Below are 7688 nucleotides of genomic sequence, written 5' to 3' on the forward strand. Positions count from 1 at the left end.
TCCGTTGCGATTCTCTATCGCCAACGAACACGGAGTTTCTGCTTCTTCAGTCTATCGGGGTTGCGTGTTAGAGATCTTCGGGGTATCTTTTCCGATCGACTTGATTCCGATTCCCATGTAAGATGTGTGTGTGATCGTGGGTATGGATTGGCTCAGTCGCTTCGGTGCCATGATTGACTGCGAGGGTCAGCGGGTGGTGGTTCGAACCCCAAGTGGGGGAGAACTGATTGTTTACGGAGAGAGCACCAGATTGGGATCAGGGTTTTGTTTGGCTGCTAGGGCTCGGCAGTAAATTCAGCACGGATGTGCGGGTTATCTAGCTTATGTGGTGGATACGCGGGTTAGGGATCAACGTTCAGTATCGGAGTTTCTAGTGGTCAGAGAGTTTGCTGACGTGTTTCCGGAGGAGTTACTCGGAGTGCCTCCGGAGAGGTAGGTCGAGTTTAGGATCGACCTAGTGTTAAGTGTTGCCCCTATCACCAAGGCACTGTACCGGTTGGCACCACCAGAGATGTAGGAGCTGTCGTCTCAGTTACAGGAACTGCTAGGTAAGCATTTCATTCGTCCGAGCAGTTCTCCATGGGGAGCGCCGATTTTCTTCGTCAGGAAGAACGATGGGTCGCACCGGATGTGCATTGACTACCGGGAGTTGAACAAGTTGACGGTGAAGAAACGTTATCCACTCCCGAGGATAGATGATCTTTTTGATCAGTTGCAGGGAGCATCTTGGTTCTCCAAGATAGACCTGAGGTCCGGGTACCATCAGGTCAGGGTTAGGGAGGAGGACGTGGAGAAGACCACGTTCCGGACTCGTTATGGACATTACAAGTTCGTGGTGATGCCGTTTGGGCTTACCAACACGCCAGTAGTATTTATGGACCTGATGAATCAGGTCTGCAGACCGATGCTCGATCGCTCGATCATTGTATTTATAGACGATATCTTGGTGTACTCCAAGACCCACGAGCAGCATGAGCAGCATCTTCGGGAGTTATTGGGAGTTTTGAGACGAGAACGGCTCTATGCCAAGTTCTCGAAGTGCGAGTTTTGGTTATGAGAGGTTCAGTTCCTTGGACACCTCGTTAACCAAGAGGGGATTTTGGTCGATCCGGCCCAAATCGAGGCAGTTATGCAGTGGGAGGTTCCGAAGTCTCCCTCAGATATAAGGAGCTTTTTGGGATTGGCAGGGTACTACCGGAGATTCATATAGGATTTCTCCAAGATTGCAGTACCCCTCACTCGTCTGACGACGAAGGGGGTGGATTTCCAGTGAGGCCCCGAGCAGCAGAGGGCGTTTGAGACCCTCCGATAGCGACTATGCGAGGCTCCAGTCTTGACTCTTCCGGAGGGAGTCGAGGATTTTTTGGTGTTCTGTGATGCATCCATCACGGGACTGGGAGCGGTCCTTATGAAGAAAGGACGGGTGATAGCCTACGCATCACGGCAGCTGAAGCCGCACGAGACGAGATACCCTACTCATGATCTGAAGCTGGGAGCGGAGGTATTCGCTCTCAAGATTTGGAGACATTACCTCTATGGGGTCCGCTGTACCATATACACGAACCACAAGAGCCTGAGACACATCATGGATCAGCCAAACCTGAACATGAGACAGCGCAAGTGGTTGGATGTAGTCAAGGACTACGACTGTGAGATCCTTTACCACCCAGGTAAAGCAAATGTGGTTGCGGACGCAAGTCAGCTGGACCTTCTACCCCAGTGGCATGTATGAGGATATTAGTGGATTCTCCACTTGTGAGCATGATCAAGGAAGCTCAGGAAGAGGGTATGCGTCAGGAGAACTGGAAACTTGAGAGGATTAGGGGTGAGAACACCCGGATTGACCCGTTGCGGTCGGGTCTGGGTTCCGATATATGGGGGGGTCAGACAGACTATTTTGGAGGAGGCTCATAAGTCTCGCTTCTCTATTCACTCGGGGGCCACCAAGATGTACCGGGATTTGTGACTGAGTTACTGGTGGTCGTGCATGAAGCGAGAAATCGCTTGGTACGTGGAGAGGTGCTTGACCTGCAGGATGGTCAAGGCCGAGCACCAGAGGCCGCGTGGCAAGCTGCAGCCTTAAGAGGTTCGCATGTGGAAGTGGGAACAAATCACGATGGATTTTATTACCAAGCTGCCGAGGACGGCGAATGGCTTCGACGCTATTTGGGTCATCGTGGATTGATTGACCAAGAGCGCCCAATTTTTGGCGATACGGGAGAATTTATCGGCCGAGAAACTGGCCGACTTGTATATCCGCGAGATCATTGCTCGCCATGGGGTACCGGTCTCTATTGTCTCAGACCGTGATGTTCAGTTTACCTCTCGTTTCTGGCAGAAGTTCCACGAGGAACTGGGCATGCGGCTGCACTTCAGTACAGCCTATCATCCACAGACAGACGGCCAGAGTGAGAGGACCATACAGACTCTCAAGGATATGCTGAGAGTTTGTGTCATTGACTTCGGTGGGAGCTGGGACTCCTACCTACCCCTTGTAGAGTTCTCCTACAACAACAACTTTCATTCCAGTGTTGGTGCCCCACTATTTGAGCTGTTGTATGGACGGAGATGTCGCACCCCGGTTTGTTGGGGCGAGGTCAGTCAGAGGGTGATGGGTCGGACCGAGGTAGTTATGCAGACTACCGAGATGATTCAACAGATCCAATAGCGGTTGCAAACCGCACAGAGTCGACAGAAGAGTTATGCCGACCGGCGCCGATCTGAGTTGGAATTTCAGGTCGGTGACATGGTACTCCTGAAGGTCTCACCCTAAGAGGGTGTGATTCGCTTTAGGAAAAGGGGGAAGCTGGGTTCCCATTACATCAGACCGTTCAGGATCGTTGCCAGGTTTGGCAAGGTAGCATACATGATAGATCTTCCGGAGGAGCTTAGTCAAGTCCACATCACTTTCCATGTGTCTCAATTGCGAAAGTGCATAGCAGATGAGGGGCAGTGGTATCATTCGACGATATTCAGGTCGATGAACGCCTGAATTACGTGGAGAGACCAATGGCCGTTCTAGAGAGGAAGATAAAGGTTCTATGGAACAAGGAGGTACCTATGGTAAAGGTACAGTGGGAGCACAGGAGGGGATCCGAGTGGACATGGGAGCCGGAGGCAGAGATGCGGGAGCACTACCCAGACTTGTTCGCCGCAGCAGACTTCGAGGACGAAGTCTAGTTCAAGTGGGGGAGAATTGTAACACCCCGACTCCCAAGTACAAGTTTTAAGCATTATATGACATATTTATGGACCTACTTGACGAGTTGGTTGCCCCCAACTCGTCGTGTAGAGGCGGGTTAGCCCGTGTGGATTATTGGATCTACTCGACGAGTCGGAGGACCCAGACTCGACGAGTAGGAGTTGGGAGATGAAACCCTAATTTTTAGGGTTTGCACCCTATTTAAAGGACCTTAAGTCCCTTCCTCCAGTCCTTTACCACCCCCTTGACGGCTGAGAGAAACTCTAATCGATATTAGCTTGTTCTTGAGTGATTATGAGGTTTAAAGAGTGATTTTGGTGCATTTTGTGAAGGAGGTGTGAAGTATAAGAAGCTTGGGGCAGAGAGGAGCTTGTGGATCTGGCTCTATTTCAGCTTGGCATCATTTTGAAGGTATCAAGTCGATACCTTGGCTTATCCTTAGCTAAATCTCTTCATGTTTGGGTTTAGGGCTATCTTTAGCACATTTGGGAGTCATTTCGAGTATTGGGGCAAGATCTGAAGTTGTAACTTCAGATTTGGACTCCCTTTGGTCTCTATAGCTATAAAGTTATGAGATTTGGCAAGATAAGGCCCTTCCTTTTGGGCTAAACCTTCCCTTTCACTTGGTTTTGACATCTAGGACCATGCATGCACGAAAAGTTTGCAAATTTACGTGGAAACCATGCCCTAGGAGGTTAGATCTGCATTTTGGGACTTTAGGGTGGCCTAAAAACGTCTATATGAGAAAAAGACTGAAGGGACTCGACGAGTGCATAAGTCAACTCGACGAGTCGAAAGAGGGTTTCCCGTTTTTGGTTTCTGCATGGACTCGGCGAGTCAGTAAGACGACTCGACGAGTCAGTTAGGGTTTCCCTGACATCTGGACACGCAGGGACTCGACAAGTTGGCTGGAAACTCGGCAAGTCAATTAGGGCTTTCAGTATTTATCGAGTTCTGGAAGGACTCGACAAGTCAGTAAGCTGCACTCGACGAGTTGGGTCAACATGGACTGTTGACCTTGACCGTTGACTTTGACTTTGACCAAGGGTTGACCGGTTTGACTTCTGGGGGGTATTTTAGTAAATTGCAAATTTATGGAGGTGGTCTTATGATGAAAATAGGTGGTGGAGTTTGTGGCTGTGATTCGATAGTTTGAACTTATCACTTCAGTCGTAATTTGTGAGGTGAGTTCTCCTCACTATATCAACGGGGTCTAAGGCACCAATGCCGGCCTTTTTTCGCATTTGTATCTGGGTTATTGCATGATATGCTTATTGATTTACATCCTGGTAGTTAGGATGATGATATGCTTAGTGACCTGGTTAGGTCAGTATCATGGTATATAGGATGATGCTATGTTAGTGACCGGTTAGGTCTGTATCGTGGTTATAGGATGTTGCTATGATCGATGATCTGTTAGATCGGTTGACTGTTATATATGCTAGCATATGATACTTATGTGCACATGTTTGTTTGATTGGGGGTTGGGTCAAGGCGGCCCTGCGAGGCGGTCCAGACGTGTCGAAGGCTCGGAGAGTGGTCCAGATAGGCTGAAGGCCTGCGAGGCGGTCCAGTCAGGCTGAAGGCTCATTATGCATGCTGTTTGCTTATATGTTATTGATATGTTTTATGGCGTTGGTATTTTGGGGGTAACTCCCTAAGCCTTCGAGCTTACATTTATGGATTATTGTTTCAGGTAGTTCTGATGATCGCAGGAAGGCGAAGGCGTGATCGTACAGCTCCTCATATTTCATGATTTTATGATTTGGTTCTGGGATACACTTACATTATACTTGTTTGAAAACAAGTTTTGTAATAATCATTGGTTTTGAAATGTTTTAAAAATTTTAAATTTGGCATGATTTTTTTTATGGATGTTACAAGTACTCTCCTTTCCTTTTAGATTAGAGAAACTTTTATCTTTCTGCCTAACTGATTCTACTTATTCGTTCTGCTACCTTTTGAAATTTTTCAAAGTATCAGAATTATGTTTAATCTTATAAACATAACCATGCTTACTGAAATATCAGTAAACCATGACGAAAAGACTTATCGTCCTTTGTGGTGGATCTGAATAGTACATATCAACATGAACTAGATCCATTAGTCCTTCACTTGACTCACATAAACATGTGATCAACGAATTAGTCATAATCTTCCAACGATCAAGATTCTCATACATCACGCAATTCAAATTGCATGACTCCAAGTTTCTATCCAATTGAAACTTGGGTGATGAGAATTCCTTTTCACTTGGTTAACTATGACAATACCACAAGTGATACAATAAGAATCAAATCCACAACTAATATTGCTAATAATAGAAATGTAACCAACACTTTCATTGATGCCAATGTAAGGAAATATAAACTGAACCAACTAGATAAACCAAAATTTCACTTTTATTAATAATAAACGAAAAATTTGGAACTTGTCCTTACAATGAAAAATTGAAAACAATGTTTCAATACATTTCCTAAGCAATCTATTAAATTATTCTAACTCCCAAGTAGCAGCTCCAAATTTTGATTATCGAACCGTGTGACCGAAATCCATCTCTCACGATCAGAATTAGCTCACTCTTTTTAAGCTTCCTTCTTTCGCTTAGATCCTCCAAACATCAAAATGTGATCATTACATCATGTATTAAGAATCTACGAATAGGAACTTAATAAAGTAATGGAATCAGATAATGGATGTACCTAAAGTGTAGTCATACGAATTGACTTTACCATCTCTGAGATCTTTCAGGTAGTCAGGGCAGCTTCGAAACCAATGCCCCTCCAATTGGCAATAGAAACATATGGATCTTTTAGGATTAACACATGGAACTATCTCAGAACTAGCCTTTCTCTTTACCACATGGTCATACGGTTTGACCTTGGCCGATCCCTTTCTATTGGGAAGAGAAATATGTTCTAGACTACCATTGTTGCCATTGTCAATGTCCATGGAAATTTTGGAGACAGATCCTTCAAACACTTTTGCTTGAATTGTGCTCTTAAGCATATCTGCTTCACCAACAATCAACATATGTGTCAGATCAATTAGGGTCACGTCGTGGTCACTCATATAATAGTCTTTAATGAACTGACTATATGACACAAGAAGTGAAAGTAGAACCAAGTCAATGGCTAGCTCCCTTGGGAAAATAGTACCCGACATACCCAATCTGTCAATGTACGATTTCATTTTCAGAATATGCACACACACAGACTTTCCATCTTGATGTTTACATACCAACAGGGCTTGAGTAACTTCGTATTTTCAGCTTGAAGAAAACATACTTAGGGAGAGTCAGTGGAGGTGGAGGAGGAAGAGTTGAAGAAGCATGACTTCCAGTTCCACCATTGCTTGAAGAAGGGAACACACTTTTACCTTGATCAGAATGTGGAATAGAATCTTCAGAAGGAAGAGGAAAATCACTTCCCAAAGAACGAGGAAGACCATTGTTGCCTGAACTTGATATCTATAATAGGAGCAAAGAGAATTCAAGTTAGTTGATTTTAATCCTTAATTATTAACCCATAAATTTAAATTAAGTCTAGGATCCATATTTTCGATTCGAACTTTGAAGAGGGATGCCGTAATCAAATTCGAATCTATTTTAGGTAGGTAAAACATTTACCAATTTCAATCTAATGAAACTCCTAGATCATTTGATATTCATTGAACTATTCAATGGCATGTTTAATCTCGATTATGCTCTCATTTTTGTGGCTGGGATGCCAAAGATCACAAACGAGATGTGAATAACCATGCAAACTAGTTAGGTACTCTCGTTGTCATTTATCATCTCCTTCTAATGTGTCAGTTAACCACATGCGCTCCATTAATCAACGATAATTTTCGAGACACCCATTACCATCTTTATTAGTCCCACATTAGTGTACCGGTTAACCACACACGCTCCACTAACGACTTATAAAGTGTAATGTGTAATTTCATGGATTAGCATCAAATTCACATTTTTCCTAAAGTAACTAAGAATGAGATTTTAGAAAATAGTTTAGTTACTTTATATCGCATTATACTTATTAATGAGAATTAATTGTCCTATCGAACCTGTTAGGCTAACGACCCTCCACCATACAAGAGAGCGGTGGGTAAGAATGGATACCCAATGGTAGTCATTTTATAGGTCGCTTGTTTAAACTCCCTTTATAGTATGGCTTCGTGAATGAGGCGTACTAGCGGTTAGACTGACTTTTCTTATACATAATATATATATATATATATATATATATATATATATATATAACCTTTTAATTATATACATAATATAAGGTTTATTTTAAAACATTTTAAATTCCAAGGGTTTAATCTTTTAATAAATTAAACTTTTAATTTAAATAAATTTAAACCATTTTATGGATTTATTGATTATCTTTTAATTAATCACTTAATTAAATTAATAATAAGATCCACAAGGATGAATTTTTTTTAAACTTTTCAAAATACCAAATATTATTTGACATTAATTATT

The sequence above is a fragment of the Lactuca virosa genome, chromosome 7, assembly GCF_052849685.1.
Source record: "Lactuca virosa cultivar CGN04683 chromosome 7, Lactuca_virosa_CGN04683_v6, whole genome shotgun sequence".
NCBI lineage: Eukaryota > Viridiplantae > Streptophyta > Magnoliopsida > Asterales > Asteraceae > Lactuca > Lactuca virosa.